The sequence below is a fragment of the Chelonia mydas genome, chromosome 2 (assembly GCF_015237465.2).
Source record: "Chelonia mydas isolate rCheMyd1 chromosome 2, rCheMyd1.pri.v2, whole genome shotgun sequence".
Taxonomy (NCBI): Eukaryota; Metazoa; Chordata; order Testudines; family Cheloniidae; genus Chelonia; species Chelonia mydas.
The window spans coordinates 2,375,195-2,392,699 of NC_057850.1; the positions used below are offsets into that span (position 1 = coordinate 2,375,195).

At 55.5% G+C, this 17,505-nt stretch overlaps 1 protein-coding gene across 3 annotated transcripts in view; it reads right to left on the reverse strand.

Moving 5' to 3' along the window:
• Window positions 1-17,505, reverse strand: part of BOP1 (BOP1 ribosomal biogenesis factor) — a 104,643-nt gene that overhangs the window by 34,429 nt on the left and 52,709 nt on the right. The window lies entirely within an intron of this gene.

Below are 17,505 nucleotides of genomic sequence, written 5' to 3' on the forward strand. Positions count from 1 at the left end.
CACAGCGCTCTACGGCCCCAGCCAGCCCCAGGCTCCGGCCACAGAGGCATTGCTGCTCTAGGGAAGCAAGTAGCCACAGTACAGGACCGGAAGCCAGCAGGGCCTTCAGTGCAGACCCGTGGCGTGGCCCAGGGCGAGTTGTTTGGTCCCCATATGGCCCAGTTAAATGCAGCTGGAGACCAAGGTAAAAAGCAGGGACTCAGTGAAAACCAGATGCTGCAGCTGAGCTGAGTTTCCTGGGGAAATAAATTACACACGTAGGCTGCGGCAGGATCAGTTCAAAGCGCCAGGCAGAGCAAAAGCTGCAGCGGGAGACTGTGCTCTAAGCCTCTTCGGCAGCAGGTGAGGGGCTCTGGGTTTTCTGCTGGTTTGCAAAGCTACCCCTGGCCCCCCTTGGCTCTGAGAGGCTGGAGGGAAGCACCCCTGGAGCCAAGGGGCCGCAGAAAGTGCTGGGCTCCCACTCACGTCACCAGCAGAACCGCAAAGCCAACAGCACCGGGGGTGTATCTGAATCCCGGGGGCTAATCCATGCGTAGTCAGCTGGAACGTACTTTACCCAGAGCACTCACGGCCCCCACCTTTCTCTGCAAGGCTCCAGGCTGGCAAAGACGGAGCCTCTCGTGGGAGCCATTCAAAGCACGAGTGGCCCCGCTGCCCGGAGCCAGGCTCTGCCGGGGGCGACTGGCCAGGAGGAGGAGGACAGGCGGGTGGGCGTAGGAAGGAAAGCGAGAGGCCGGAAATGAGAAGGTGAGGCCACAGGGGAGCAGCCGCACAAAACATGGGGGGTGGTCGTGGGGGAGGACAGGAGCTGGGCTGGGCCAGGGCACCCCGTACCCACCCCAGGCAGGAAAGCATTCCCTGCCCCGAGAGGGGATGGGGCTGAAGGTCTTGGCGCCAAAGCCCTGGCCTCACCCCAGAGGTGCATGGCTAAAGCTGGCAGGTCTGCTTCTCTGCTAGCAAGCCCGGGCCCTGGATCGCAGCCAGGGAGAGAGAGGGACGCTGTGCTGGGACTGCCATCCCTACCCAAGCATAACCTCGGTGTCAGCATGTCACAGTGCGCCCCGCTCGCTGCCAGCGCGCAACACAGACAAGTCCAGGCCGCGAGCCTCCGCAGCACAGACCTCCCGCTAGCTCGCAGGGTCCGTACGTCAGAATGGAAAGGGGGAGAAGGGGCGTCTAACGAGACTCCAGCCCGGGCTGTGACATACCCAGGAGGAGCCTGGTGATTCCCATCCCTGGTCCCATTCTGGAACAGAGCAGAAGAGACGAGGCCCGTAAATATAAAGGAAGCACCCACCACAGCTATTCACTCACCCAGCAGGGCTCCCGCTCCCCAGGGCTGCTCTCCGAGAGCCGACGCGCTCCAGGGCGACTGCCAAGGAAACAGACACCCTGTGAGCTCGGGACAGTCCCACGTGGGGGCAAGGAGCCAGGGAGAGCATCGGAGGGGAAAAACCCACGCCACGGCAAGTGAGAGTGGGAGGTAAACACATTCGCCGGCCAGGAACGCTCAGCGCTGGGACGCAGGCGGGCCAGGCGGGGAGGACATTTTGCTGGCTTCCCTCTCCCAGTAAATCAGTGCAGAGGAAGATGGGATTTGGGATTTCTGCTCCTGGCAAGCCAGGGCCAGAGAGCAGGGTGGGCTCACCTGGCATGGCCTTTCCCTGGCACAGGAGGCCGTCGCAGGCTGAGCCGGGCTCTGGCCTTGCAGCCGCAAAGACAGGCTGGTCCTTGGGAGGGGGGAAGCGCATTCTCCCTGCCAGGCTGCGGGGCCGCTAGCTACAAAGTCAGCGCAGACAAGCCGGCCAAGCTGAGCGGGGACGTGACACGAGCCCGCTCCCCCAGCAGTCACGCAGCAGGCAGAGCCAGTCCTGTTTCAGGCCTAACGTGTCCGAGGACTGGGGGGTGCCTGAGCCTGACACGTCGAACGTGCCCAGCCCTTCCAGGGACCGGGGCTGGGGGGTTCAGGTCGGCATTGGGAACCGCTCAGCTTTTCAGGGCTGGAGTCTGTTATTCTGTGCGTTCCTGTTCGCGGTGGCAGGGCTGGAGAGAGGGGTTAGGAACGACTCTCGGCCTCCAGCGCGGAGCCTGGCGGAGGCGGCTGCAGGCAGCTCACGCTATCGTTAAAAACAAGTGGGGAGGGGGAGACTCTTTCAGGGCAGCATTTTTAGATCCTTCAGATGAAGTCCTCACGCTCAGCGCGTAAAGGGCATTTCCCCATGCCAGCAGACGGTACCGGCTGACTCCCTGCACCCGCCAGGGTCAAGGGATGCCGTTTTACAGACGGGACAGAGCCTTGGCCAAGGCCACACAGCCAGGATTAGAACCTGAGCTCACAGACACAGCAGAGTCCCTAGACCGTGCTGCCGCGAGAACACACTAGTTACGGCTGGAAGGGGATTTCTAATGCAACCTCCTCCGTTCACAAGCTCCCAAAAGCATTCCGTGGGGGGTGCAAGGTCACGGGCCCAAACGGCGAGGAGTGCACGGAAGACACGATCAAACGTGTGGGGCTTCCCCTCGCGCGTGTGCCCCTCTCCTGCCCCCAGAGGTCCCACTAGCCACTTCCACAAGAATGTGCCAAGAACTTCACGCCAGGTGAACGTCACAGGTGCGAACCTGGGGGCAGGGCTGGCCCTCCAACGAGGAAGCAGAAGCAGATGTAGCAGTGAGGAAGTCATCGGGGTCATTCTCCTGCTGCAGAGAGAACTGGGGGGTCCGAGTGGCGTGGGGGTTGGGCCCAGCGCTGAGACGACAGCGGGGATCTCAGCTGCACTCAGCGCTGGCTCCCACACCACCGCCAGGGGCCCGTACGGGCAGCAGCTGCAGTGTGTCCAGCCGTCTGATCCAACGCAGGCCTGTTCTGCGCCTGCCTTTTGCTGCCACTCTGCCCTGCCCCCCACGGCGCAACGCAAAGGCGGGGGGGCGGCTGGCACGGTGCTGGGACCAGCGGGGCGGGGGGGGATTCAGCACAGGGTGTTTGGGAGGGAAATGTTTGCACAGACACACCCAGAGGGTGGGGCTTCCCCCTCCGGCTGACCACACGCGAGATCCGTCAGGGGCCGAGCCTGCCCGTGGCCCCGCGCTAGACACTGGGCAGATGTTAGTGAACACGTTGCCTTTCGGTCCCACCTGGTAGCTCCTGGATGACGGACAGATCGACCCGCCATGCAGAAGGGCTGAGCGGGCCCGCATAACTTAGCCACCCTTCCTGGTGCACTGCCCGCGCACTTCCAGCCCAGCAGAGGCCAGTGCCCAAGGACATGCTCCCAGGTTTAGCAGGCCAGAAGAGTATTTCCTGCCCTAGAGGTCATTTCCGTTCCCCTGCCAGCACCAGGCAGACAAGTGGACATCCGTGCGGAGCTGAGAAGCAATTGTCCTCAGCTGCAGGGCAGCTCTGCACCAGGCCAGCCCCTGGCTTCCATCCCATATTTGCTTGGTGATGGCGCAGGTAGGTCCAGGACTCTCCTATCCACAGCTCAGGCGGACAGAGGAATAAACAGCAGCTCAAACTGGGTGACTGGTCCCCCCTTTCGCCCAGCAAATTCTTCCTCCTGCTCTGAAAAGGAACCTGCTGCAAGATCGGAAGGGGCTGCTGGCAGCCCGAGGGGCAGGGCAGTCCCTGGAGCCAAGCTCTGGAGGCGACAAGCCGTTGAACCCGTCCCTCAGCTTAGGGTTATCCTTGGGTGCACGGATGGTTGCTGCGTTTTGGCCTGACGGCGGGATGGCGAGTGCTCGTTCCTAGACCCTGGCGAAAGCCGCTCCGCAGCTACGGACTGGCTCCCTGCAGCCACTTGGCAGCGGCACCCAGGGTCCTGGGGTTCCTGGTCCCAGAGGGAGACTCACTAAGCTGCTGGATTCCCCTCGTTTCCTCTGGAGTTTGTTCCATAGGTGCGCTCCCCTGGGGGACGCTTTGTCCCAAGCACTCCCCGAGGAGCGCAGCTACCTCAGCTGGTCACAGATCAACGTTCAGCTTCAAAGCAGCTGGGGTCTGAGCCATTAACTAGGGGGATGATTAAGACCAAAGCCTCAGACTGGGATCAGAAGCCGACCGGGGCCAAGTGAGGCGCTGGATTATGTGCCTGATGTGCTCATGGCAGCCGGACGGTGGACAAGGCAGGCAGCCTCATTCTGTACCAGCCACAGCCTCTGCCTGACCCTCCCATTCAGCTTCAGCGACAGGCCGGTTCTTCAAGGCATTTCTCCGTGCAGAGCAGCATGGCTCCGGCCTTGGCTGGGCTCTGCTGGAGCCATGCTGCTCCTCCTCTGGGAGCAGATTTCTCGCAGGCAAGCTGGCACTGTGGGCGTGGCTGCATCAACGAGAACAAGATCGATAACTGAGCGCCCCCGGCATGCTGCGGGCAGCTGACCCCGCCTCCCACATGGGCTCATGTCGACCCTGACGAGACACGGGGATGGCACGAATCCCTGTCGGGGCCTGGACAGGAGGCGCAGTTACCGACCACCACTCCCTGAGTTATGCTGGAGAGGAACCACTGGAGCAAGTGCTGTGCCGGGCCAGCGACTGCTGCCGGTGAGTGCCCACCGCTCTGTAAAGACAGAGTCAGGGTTGTGCTGCGGGGGGGGTGGCGCTCCTGTCACTCATTTCCTGGTGTGCACTAGCACCCCCCGACCCCCCAGGACACAGGATGCCCCTGTAGGGGGAAGGAGCCAAATCTCTGCCCCTACGTTCTGCTTGGTCAGCACTGCCGGGCTCCCAGAGAACAGAGATTCTAGGAGGACAAGCCCTCGTTTACTGAAGGATCTTTGGAAACTCAGCTTCCTGTCACCGGAGGAAGGGTGGCCCAATGGTCCAAGCACTAGCCAAGGACCATGGGAAACCTGGGTTCAAGCCCCTGCTCCGCTATAGCCATCCTGTGTGACCTTGGGTCAGTCACTTAACCTCCCTGTGCCGCAGTTCCCCATCCGTGCAGTGCGGGTGGCAGCACAGCCCTGCATCCCAGGGATGTGGGGAGCGGCTCAGATACCGCCATGGGCCCATTGCCGTAGTATCTCAGAGACAGACAGCTCCAGTCACTGAACTGGGTTTTCAAAACCTGGGTCTAGGGATGTGCTGGCCTCTCAGCAACCGTGCCAGGAAACCCCCCCCCCGCCCCCTCCCAACCCTCACTGCTCCAACACCCCCTCACTGTGTCGACCCTCCCCATAGCCCCCAGCTGTGCCCCCCAAATCTGAAAGTGTTGTATGTTAGGGGACTGCACATCAGGAGCCTCTTGAACAAATGACCCAGCGATTTGCTTTCCTCTGATCACACTCAGTCCCATTGCTTAGGAAAGGGGTGAAGACCGAGTCATGATCCCACTACCCTAACGGCTAACCTAAAAGGCCCTTCGCCACCTCTGGTGTAATGAATATTGGTTTCCTTGACAACACTTCTGAAGGCAAACTGGAGCGTGGATTGTAGATCACTTTAAAATTCCACTCAAACCAGATGATGGTTTCAGGGCAGAAGTTCCAGAAGGCGCCCCTGCCGCTTGCAGGCCATGCCCAACACAGTCGCCGAAAGCTGCTCAAACTCACAGTGCAGGGTGCAGCTCAGGCTCAAGACCTCCACATGTCCCCTTGAGCCACCCAGTCACCATGATAACGGACTGTCTGCAAAACCTTTTGCCTCTGCCGAGCCCCAGTCCTGCTGTACGCGCGCATTTCACTCCTTTGGCTAGGTCAGGTTAGCTCAGGCCAATCTGGAATTACAAACTTTACCATGAATAACTTCTTCAATGCCGCCTGCCCAAAGAGGCACTGGGGGCCAAGCACTGCCTGACAGAAGTCCTAAGGGACGGAGATCGGTTTGGGGAGGATTACAGCCACAGTTGGAGCTCCAGGTGCACGCAACGAAAGGGAGAGATCATTAGAAACATTCTGTGATGTTCTAAACAGCTGATTCCTCTTGGACAGCTGTAGCCTGGGAACCCCTTGGTCAAACGCCCCCAGTTTCAGCCCACTAGCTTGACCTTACATCTCCATGAAGTGCAGGAGGTTTTACAAGATAAACCAAGCAAGCACGTGGATCTTACAGCACATAGAAAATCAACCTTCAAACAGACAACACTCCTCAACCCTGCCACGCTGCCCAGCATCCTGTAGGCAGGGTAGCAGTGCCCTAGTCTGGAGCCCGAGGGCAGGACCTAATCTCACAGCATGGAAGTGCAGCTCCAGGTAACCCATGGCAGAGAGGTGGAAAGATGGTGGGGTGAGGGGACTGATTCATATTGAACCAAAACCAAACGTTTTTAGCTCTAAGCTGTCTCCCTCTCCCCCTTTAGCACAGGCCTTGGAAACTCTTTGGGGCAGGGACCGTGGTGTGTGCGCGCGCTCTGCCTACCACGCAGTGGGCACTACTGGCAGATAATAAATGAGCAGTCTCACTTCAGGATGCTCCGTCTGGAGCCGAGTGCTGCGGGTTCTGAAGGGCAGCTGCATTTGGCCTAACGTCACCAGTTAGCCAGCCCTGCTTTTTGAGGGTCCAATCCTGCAAGGGGCTCAGCGCCTCCCTGGACCAAGGCCTTGGCACCGGCAAGGGAAAGCAAATCCCCAGAGTGTCCGGGCAGCTAGGTGGGCATTAGTTCAGCGTGACACGGCCAGGACAAGAGGGCAGCCTTCCGCAAGTCAAGGGCTGTAGCCTCGGCTCCTCGGCCTGGCCTCCTCTGGCTCCTTGGTGAGCAGCAGCCGCGGCGGTAACCATCCACAGCTCCGATCTGGTGTGAATTAGGGACACCCGAGCCGAAGCCGTCGCCGATTCTGCTGCCTGAGGTTTCCGCCTGTGTCTCACCCCCCACACACATGCGCTGACCCCTCTGCTCCCCAGCGTGGCTGGGACGTCTTAGGAGCAATCTTGAAACCAACAGCAGAGACAGCGGGCCTGCCGCCAGCCATGCAGCTTTATGGCACTTTCATACTTGTTAGCCAGACGATCGCCCAGGGATCATTCTCCTGCCAGCGGCCGCTCCGAGCAGCCACTGCTCGGCCCCGCTCGCTGCTCCGCTCCCCCCAGCCCTCCTTGATCTTCGTCCCCCCCAGCCTCCCAATCACAGCCCGGAATCCAGCCCCACTGCCACACAGGGCGGATGGTAACTAAACATTCACCGCCAGCGGGTTGGGGGCCTGGATGCGGGGAAAGGGGCACACCCAGCACTCTCTTGACCCCCCCTCCTCAGAGCCCCCCCTAAAAAGCCAGCTGCGTTTAAAGCGGAAAGTCCTGGGGCTGCTGGAGGCGTTGGATCAAATCTGCTCCCAATCACTTCCATGCACGCCCCCCTCCCCCGCCCCGCCAGCTGCCTTCCCTGCCACAGGGCACAACACAGGTGACAATTACAGGTTAGCCACTAAAGCCTTGGAAAGGTCTCCGAGAAGAAAGGGAAAAGCCTCTTTCAAGGCACCTTTCTGGCGGCTGCCGACACGCTGCCTCGGGGCCCTGCAGCCCTGCGTGCTAGTCACGGTTGCGACCGGACGGAGGGGCCGCAGAACCCCTCCCTGCCCACACCCCAGCCCATCTCCCACCTCCTCAACCGACTCCCATGGGTCCGATCAGGGCGTCCCTCTCGGCTCTTCCACACCCTCATCTTAGAGCCGATCGGCAACGAGCACCCGGCACGTGCAACCCCAGGGGCTCCAAGTGGGGGACTGCCCCAGGGCTGGATTCAGGGGGGACAAGGAGAACTGATCAGACGGTGAGCGGCTTTCAAGGGACACTCCAAGAGAAAGCTGGTCACAGCAGGGAAGGGCTGCACAGGAGTCCAGACCTCGCTCCCTGCCCCGGGTGCGCCCCACACAAACACCCGGGAAATCGGCCGGGCTCTGCCACTGCCCGTCCGAGCCTGGCCAAAGACGCAAAGCAGACGGTGAAAAGGCGGACTGAAATATTTGTTCTCATTTCCCCGAGCTCCAGTAACCTTCAGCGCGACAAAGAGCAGAGGAAAAACAATGCGGAGTCCGGGTGGCACCTTAGACACTAACACAATTATTTGGGCATAAGCTTTTGGGGGCTAAAACCCACTTCATCGGACGCATCGAGTGAAAATTACAGGAAGCAGCTATAAATATACAGCACATGAAAAGATGGGAGTTGCCTTACCAAGTGGGGGGTCAGTGCTAACGAGGCCAATTCAGTTAAGGTGGATGTGGCCCATTCTCAACAGTTGACAAGAAGGTGTGAGTATCAACAGAGGGAAAATTATTTTTTGTAGTGACCCAGCCACTCCCTGTCTTTATTCAGGATTAATTTGATGGTGTCAAGTTTGCAAATTAATTCCAGTTCTCCAGTTTCTCATTGAAGTCTGTTTCTGAAGTTTTTTTGTTGAAGAATGGCCACTTTGAAGTCTGTTATTGAGTGTCCAGGGAGATTGAAGTATTCTCCTACTGTCTCCCTCAGACAGAGACAAACATCTACAAGATTTCTATCAAGCGTTCTTACAACTACAATACCCACCTGGGGAAGTGAAGAAATAGATTGACAGAGCCAGAAGGGTACTCAGAAGTCACCTACTGCAGGACAGGCCCAACAAAGAAAGTAACAGAACGCTACTAGCCATCACCTTCAGCCCCCAACTAAAACCTCTCCAATGCATCATCAGAGATCTACAACCTATCCTGAAGGACGACCCAATACTCTCACAGAACTTGGGAGACAGGCCAGTCCTCGCTTACAGACAGCCCCCAACCTGAAGCAAATACTCTCCAGCAACCACACACCAAAAACACCAACCCAGGAACCAATCCCTGCAACAAACCCCAGTGCCAACTCTGTCCGCAGATCTATTCAGGGGACACCATCATAGGACCCAACCACATGAGCCATGTCATCAGGGGCTTGTTCACCTGCACATCTACCACTGTGATCTATGCCATCATGTGCCAGCAATGCCCCTCTGCCATGTGCACTGGCCAAACCGGACAGTCTCTATGCAAAAGAATAAACGGACACAAATCAGACGTCAAGAATTATAACGTTAAAAACCAGTCGCAGAACACTTCAGTCTCCCTAAATGTTCAATAACAGAGTTCAATGTGGCCATTCTTCAACAAAAAAAACTTCAGAAACAGACTTCAATGAGAAACTGGAGAACTGGAATTAATTTGCAAACTTGACACCATCAAATTAGGCCTGAATAAAGTGAGGGAGTGGCTGGGTCACTACAAAAAATAATTTTCCCTCTGTTGATACTCACACCTTCTTGTCAACTGTTGAGAATGGGCCAAATCCACCCTAACTGAATTGGCCTAGTAAGTACTGACCCCCCACTTGGTAAGTGTCACGGAGTCCCTGGGCGATGCTCTGGAACTGCTCCCTACGAAGCCAGGCAGGACTCTGGGGAAGTCTCCTGTCTGGGAGCAGCCTGTCTTCAGGACACACAGCTCACCCAGCTTCCACCTTCCTGGGTCTGACCTCGGAGCATTCAGCATCCTCTGCCCCTCCGTGCACTTCCCCACAGCGAGTCCGCCCAGGCGGGCTCCTGAGGAAGCCAGAGGGTCCTGCCCCCCAACACCGCAGTCAGACGGGACTCTCAGCCAGCCAGTAAAACAGAAGGTTTATTAGACCTCAGGAACACGGTCTAAAACAGAGCTTGTAGGTGCAGAGAACAGGACCCCTCAGCTGGGTCCATTTTGGGAGGGCAGTGAGCCAGACAACCACGTCTGCACTTCACTCCTCGTCCCCAGCCAGCCCCAAACTCAGTCCCCCTCCAACCCCTCCTCCTCTGGGCTTTGTCTCTTTCCCGGGCCAGGAGGTCACCGGATTCCTTTGTTCTCCAACCCTTTAGCTCTCACCTTGCAGGGGGGAAGGGCCCAGGCCATCAGTTGCCAGGAAACAGGGTGTCGGCCATTCTCTGTGTCCAGACCCCTGCACACACCTGCCCTCTAGGGCTCTGCAATGACCATACACCCTTACCCCACCCCCTAGATACTTAAGAACTGCCTAGGGGAAACTGAGGCACCCCGACACTATTCAGAGGAAACATTCAGAATAGTCCCACTTCGTCACATCTCTCCCCCCTTCGAGACTGAACTGAGCAGGGTCACTTTAGCCGGTGACCTGGGGAAGTTCGAAGCCACCAGCGTTCCCATGGATGCCCCAGCATCTCTCCCATTCCTTGGTGGGAGTTACACCAGGCCCTTCCAGTTTCACGCCCTCCCTTAGGTCGGGGGTGGTCGATAGCACTCGCAGGCCGCATGTGGGAAGGTTTATGCGGCCTGTGCCTTTTGCCATCCCAAAACCCCTGGGGGTCAAACTGGGATCAGGTCTTCTCCCAGCGCTCCAGTCTGGAGGGCTGCAATTCGGGCTCTCTTGGTTAAGAGCCCCCATCTTGACCTGGGCCACATACTGTTCACTTACAGAACTAGCATGGAGACATCCCTTTCTCAACAACCTTGTCTCCCCAACAAGCTGGCCCAACACAGCCACTTGGTTATAGGACTGTTTAACTTTCTTAACAGCTTTCACTCCATCTGAGACCTTCTCAAAGCTATCCACACTGGATTCTTCAAAAGGAAAATCAGTGAATCCATTCACAACAGAAAATGTCGGGCTGTTAGGAACTGACACTTTCTTGATTAAATCACTTCCACACTCTTCAGTTGCAGTAAACTGCTTGCAAAGACTCCATGAGGATTCCTTTCCCTAGGGCTTTTCTATGCAACAATTCACCCCTCACAGAAATTCTGTCCTTACCCTCTTCACCTAGGGCTTGCTCTAGAGGAACACTTTCCTGAGCAACAACAGACTCTTTCTGGGTCTCCCTTACATCCAGAATTACCTCTGGCCCATCTGGCGGATTCCTACACAAACCCCTTTCAGGCAAACTCACAGACTTCTGAGATAAAAGGTCAGAAGCATTCTCCTTCCCTTTGCCACACACAAGTTCAGGAATCTTTTCCTTCTTGCTACAGGTTTCCACTCCCTCAGTAGGTAACACAATCACATCATCTTCATGCTCTCCTTGTGCCCTGGCTAGGATCTCACCCTGATTAGACAGAGTTGCTACACCCTTTCCCAGCCACACACTAGCAACGGGCAAAATACAAGCACCAGAATTGTCTGGTCTCTGGGATTTTACATAGACCCTAACTGGATGCGACCTAGTTACAGGGCCATTCTCCTGAGCAGACCCAAACTTAGGACCCTTCCCTTCCTGGGCTTTAGCTGAATCTAGAACCAGCTCTGAGACAACTGCACGACCCTCAACCATCACAAGCTGAAAGGCCCCTTCTGTCTGCTCCACAGACAAAGAAGAGCCGGACACACTTTCTCCTTTCCCAGACACCCAGCTTGGGATCTCATTCCCCTGGTCCCAGCACACAAGGCTGGTCACAGACAACTGCTTGGAGACCGGGGTAGCTCCCTCCACAGGCAAGTCAATACCCCTGACAGACACAGGCACATTTCCTTAAACTATCTAAACTACTACTTGCCACAAGGGGCCATGAGAGTGGCTCCCTTAACCCACCCAGCAATATTGTTAATCTATCCAACTATATTCTTAACCCAGCAGAAGAATCTGTCCTATCTCGGGGCCTTCTGCCCCTTCACCCCCACGAACATGATACAGTTCTGTGGTGATCTAGAATCCTATTTTCGACATCTCCGACTCAAGGAATATTTCCAACACATCTCTGAACAACATACTAACCCACAGAATCCTTCCTACGAACACTGCAAAAAGAAGGATTCTGGGTGGACTGCTCCTGAAGGTCAAAACAACAGACTGGACTTCTACATAGAGTGCTTCCGCCGACGTGCACGGGCTGAAATTGTGGAAAAGCAGCATCAAAAGCCCATAACCTCAGCCGTGCAGAACACAATGCCATCCACAGCCTCAGAAACAACTCTGACATCATAATCAAAAAGGCTGACAAAGGAGGTGCTGTCGTCATCATGAATAGGTCGGAACATGAACAAGAGGCTGCTCGGCAGCTCTCCAACACCACTTTCTACAAGCCATTACCCTCTGATCCCACTGAGAGTTACCAAAAGAAACTACACCATCTGCTCAAGAAACTCCCTGAAAAAGCAGAAGAACAAATCCACACAGACACACCCCTGGGATCCCGATCTGGGGCATTCTATCTGCTACCCAAGATCCATAAACCTGGAAATCCTGGATGCCCCATCATCTCAGGCATTGGCACCCTGACAGCAGGATTGTCTGGCTATGTAGGCTCCCTCCTCAGGCCCTACGCTACCAGCACTCCCAGCTACCTTCGAGACACCACTGACTTCCTGAGGAAACTACAATCCATCGGTGATCTTCCTGACAACACCATCCTGGCCACAATGGATGTAGAAGCCCTCTACACCAACATTCCACACAAAGATGGACTACAAGCCGTCAGGAACAGTATCCCCGATAATGCCACAGCAAACCTGGTGGCTGAACTTTGTGACTTCGTCCTCACCCATAACTATTTCACATTTGGGGACAATGTATACCTTCAAGTCAGCAGCACTGCCCTGGGTACCCGCAGGGCCCCACACTATGCCAACATTTTTATGGCTGACTTAGAACAACGCTTCCTCAGCTCTCGTCCCCTAATGCCCCTACTCTACTTGCGCTACATTGATGACATCTTCATCATCTGGACCCATGAAAAAGAAGCCCTTGAGGAATTCCACCATGATTTCAACAATTTCCATCCCACCATCAACCTCAGCCTGGACCAGTCCACACAAGAGATCCACTTCCTGGACAGTATGGTGCTAATAAGCGATGGTCACAAACAGCACCCTATACCGAAAACCTACTGACCGCTATTCCCACCTACATGCCTCCAAGCTTTCACCCAGACCACACCACACAATCCATCGTCTACAGCCAAGCTCTACGATACAACCGCATTTGCTCCAACCCCTCAGACAGAGACAAACACCTACAAGATCTCTATCAAGCGTTCTTACAACTACAGTACCCACCTGCGGAAATGAAGAAACAGATTGACAGAGCCAGAAGAGTACCCAGAAGTCACCTACTCCAGGACAGGCCCAACAAAGAAAATAACAGAACGCCACTAGCCGTCACCTTCAGCCCCCAACTAAAACCTCTCCAGCGCATCATCAAGGATCTACAACCTATCCTGAAGGACGACCCATCACTCTCACAGATCTTGGGAGACAGGCCAGTTCTTGCTTACAGACAGCCCCCCAACCTGAAGCAAATACTCTCCAGCAGCTACATACCACACAACAGAACCACTAACCCAGGAATCTATCCTTGCAACAAAGCCCGTTGCCAACTGTGTCCACATATCTATTCAGGGGACACCATCACAGGGCCTAATAACATCAGCCACACTATCAGAGGCTCGTTCACCTGCACATCCATCAATGTGACATATGCCATCATGTGCCGGCAATGCCCCTCTGCCATGTACATTGGCCAAACTGGACAGTCTCTACGCAAAAGAATAAATGGACACAAATCAGACGTCAAGAATTATAACATTCAAAAACCAGTCAGAGAACACTTCAATCTCTCTGGTCACTCGATTACAGACCTAAAAGTTGCAATTCTTCAACAAAAAAACTTCAAAACCAGACTCCAACGAGAGACTGCTGACCCCCACCCACTGTTCCTCAGACGTTCTTGTCAACTGCTGGAAATGGCCCACCTTGATTACCACTACAAAAGGTTTTCTCCCCCCCTGCCCCCCGCTCTCCTGCTGGTAATAGCTCATCTTAAGTGATCACTCTCCTTACAGTGTGTATGGTAACACCCATTGTTTCATGTTCTCTATGTATATAAATCTCCCCACTGTATTTTCCACTGAATGCATCCGATGAAGTGAGCTGTAGCTCACGAAAGCTTATGCTCAAATAAATTGGTTAGTCTCTAAGGTGCCACAAGTCCTCCTTTTCTTTTTGCGGATACAGACTAACACGGCTGCTACTCTGAAACATTTCCTTCCCTGTCACACTTCTCCACCCAGCTAACAGGTAAGGTCCAGGGACGCTCATCTTCCACTCTCCTCACCTTCCCACACTGCTCACTAGACAAAGCCATCAGCTCACAAGGCTGCCTAGGCTCATCCAAACTTTCCTTACCAAGCACCTTGCCACTCCCAGCAGATCCCCTGCCCTGCCTGTGTCTCCCCCCACTCAGCTGGGGTCTCAGCTCCCACCGTGCTCAGCGCTGCCCTTACTGTCCCAGTGGCTCTCTGCTCTCCTTACAGCATCAGAGCCAGCATGAGCCCTGTCATAAATATAAAGGGAAGGGTAAACACCTTTAAATCCCTCCTGGCCAGAGGAAAAACCCTTTCACCTGTAAAGGGTTAAGAAGCTAAGACAACCTCGCTGCCACCTGTCCAAAATGACAATGAGGTGACAAGATACTTTCAAAGCTGGAGGCAGGGGGAGAAAACAAAGGGTTCTCTCTGTCTGTCTGGGTTGTTTTTGCCGGGACCAGAGCAGGAATGCAGGTCAGAACTCCTGTAAAGGCTAATAAGCAATCTAGTTAGATATGCGTTAGATTCTGTTTTGTTTAAATGGCTGATAAAATAAGTTGTGCTGGAGGGAATGTATATTCCTATTTTTGTCTCTTTTTGTAACTTAAGGTTTTGCCGAGAGGGATTCTCTATGTTTTGAATCTGATTACCCTGTAAGGTATTTACCACCCTGATTTTACAGAGGTGATTCTTTTACTTTTTCTTCAATTAAAATTCTTCTTTTAAGAACCTGATTGCTTTTCATTGTTCTTAAGATCCAAGGGTTTGGGTCTGTGCTCACCTATGCAAATTGGTGAGGATTTTTATCAAGCCTTCCCCAGGAAAGGGGGTGTAGGGTTTGGGAGGAAAGACGTTTCCAAGCGGGCTCTTTCCCTGTTATATATTTGTTAGACGCTTGGTGGTGGCAGCAGTAAAGTCCAAGGGCAAAAGGTAAAATAGTTTGTACCTTGGGGAAGTTTTAACCTAAGCTGGTAAAAATAAGCTTAGGGGGGTTTTCATGCAGGTCCCCACATCTGTACCCTAGAGTTCAGAGTCGGGAAGGAACTTTGACAAGTCCCCTCTCTGGTGTGCAAGGGGGGCGGGGAGCATCTCTCTGTCCCACCCAGCCCCAGGGGGCTCGTTACAGGCAGGCAGGTAGCCTGAGCCTAGCAGCTCCTCCCCGCTGCCAGCCAAGTCATCTGCATTTTCACTGACCATTTCCCTCTCTGCCGACTGGTTCCCTGGATTCAAATTCAAACCCTCGGCCGTTACAGGAGCAGGGCCTGGATCCTGTCCCAAAGAGACACAGTCACTCCCCAACAGGGTCTCTCAGCTGATATCCTGGAGAACTCCAACGACCAGCCAGCCCCACCCCTTCTGTGTCTGCACAGGGATCTGGGCCATAGGCAGGGCGAGGGGCTTCGTCCCTGGGACCAGCTCACACAGCCCTTTAGCATCTGGTGAGCCTGCACCACCCGGGGCCTGACAACAGTTCTCTCTGTCCCAGGATCTCGCCACCTCAGGAATGTCTCCCCATTGACCTTCACCTTCCACTCCCACTAGAGGTCCGAGGGGCCTGGAAACTCCACACAGACATATAGGTTGGGGTCAGGAGTGGGAGCCTGTCCACCTCTCCATCCATCTGGCTGACGGAGTCTATGGCCTTGGGACCCAGCAAGGGAGCTAGACACCGGGGCTTTTCCGCAGGGTCCCCCTGGTTCAAATCTCCAGCCTGCTCAAAGGCAGTGAGATGGGCATCCACATCCCCCCCCCTTAACCAGGGGCAGCAATTTAGTCTCGAGGTTCCCTGCGGAGCTGGCCCCCTGGGGTCTATCCCCACTCACCCCGGGGAGGTCCCCTAGGCCTCTCCGCTCCCCCACCACCAGTTCATGCTGCTGCTGCTTCCGCAGCTCTTTCTCGGGCTCTCGCTGTCTCTCACAGTCCTCTTGCTCTCTCGGACTCAGCTCCAATCCCGTCCGTCTCCGATCCCCGGATGGGGAACCCGATCATGAAGACCCTCGTCTAGTCGCGGACAGGAGTCTTGGGGATGTCTGGCTACCAGTCCAGCTGCTCCCAGATCCTGTTATAGCCCCATTTGGGTCAGGAATCTGTTCCTTAGAGCGGTCATCCTCTTCCAGCTGCACGATTAACTGTGCTTTGGTGAACTTCCCAATGCTCAACCCTCTCTTCCTGCACAGGGTTACAATGTCCTTCTTAAGGAGACGGTGACAGGCCATCACTCCGCTCTTCCCAAGTTGTTGTGGACTCACAGGCCTGTGTGCTCTCAGCTCCCCATGGTTTCCAGGGAGAACCCCTAGGGTGCCAGCCCTTCTCGAGGTCACCACCTCTTTGCCAGGGTCGAGCTGCAGACTCCTCCGCCCCTTGGACCGCTCGCTGCAATCCCCAGGGGAACCCTGTTACTGCAAAAGTCCTTCTCTCTCCCAGGGCCAAGCCGCAGGCTCCTCCGCCCCGAGACTGCTCACTGCAGTCCCCAGGGGGACCCCATTACTGCACAGTCCTTCTCGCTGGTCACACATTCCTGGGGTTAACCGACCCCCGAAACCACTCCTCTCTCAGCCTTCAGCACGCCTGGTCCTCATCAATCCCCCTTCGTTTTGCTCCCCAGTCACTTACGGCAGGGAGTGCCATCCATGGGGTGCAATACATCCCACCTCTGCCACCAGTTGTCCCGGAGTCCCTGGGCGATGCTCTGGAACTGCTCCCCATGAAGCCAGGCAGGACTCTGGGGAAGTCTCCTCTCCGTGAGCAGCTTGTCTGCAGGACACACAGCTCACCCGGCTTCCCCCTTCCTGGGTCTGACCTCGGGGCATTCAGCATCCTCTGCCCCTCCCTGCGCTTCCCACAGCGAGTCTGCTCAGGCCTGCCCCCCAACTTTGCAGTCAGACGTGACTCTCAGCCAGCCAGTAAAACAGAAGGTTTATTAGACCTCAGGAACATGGTCTAAAACAGAGCTTGTAGGTGCAGAGAACAGGACCCCTCAGCTGGGTCCATTTTGGGGGGACAGTGAGCCAGACAACCACATCTGCACTTCACTCCATGTCCCCAGCCAGCCCCAAATTGACTCCCCCTCCAGCCCCCCCTCCTCCCCTGGGCTTTGTCCCTTTCCCGGGCCAGGAGGGCACCTGATTCCTTTGTTCTCCAACCCTTTAGCTCTCACCTTGCAGGGGGGAAAGGCCCAGGCCATCAGTTGCCAGGAAACAGGGTGTTGGCCATTCTCTGTGTCCAGACCCCTGCACACCCCTGCCCTCCAGGGCTTTGCAACGACCATACACCCCCACCCCCTAAGAACTGCATAGGGGAAACTGAGGCACCCCCACAATATTCAGAGGAAACATTAAGAAGAGTCCCGCTTCGTCACAGTAAGGCAACTCCCATCTTTTCATGTGCTGTATATTTATACCTGCCTACTGTATTTTTCATGCATCTGATGAAGTGGGTTTTAGCCCACAGAAGCTCATGTCCAAATACATTGGTTAGTCTCTAAAGTGCCACAAGGACTTCTCGTTGTTTTTGCTGATACAGACTAACACGGCTACGACTCTGAAAAAAGAA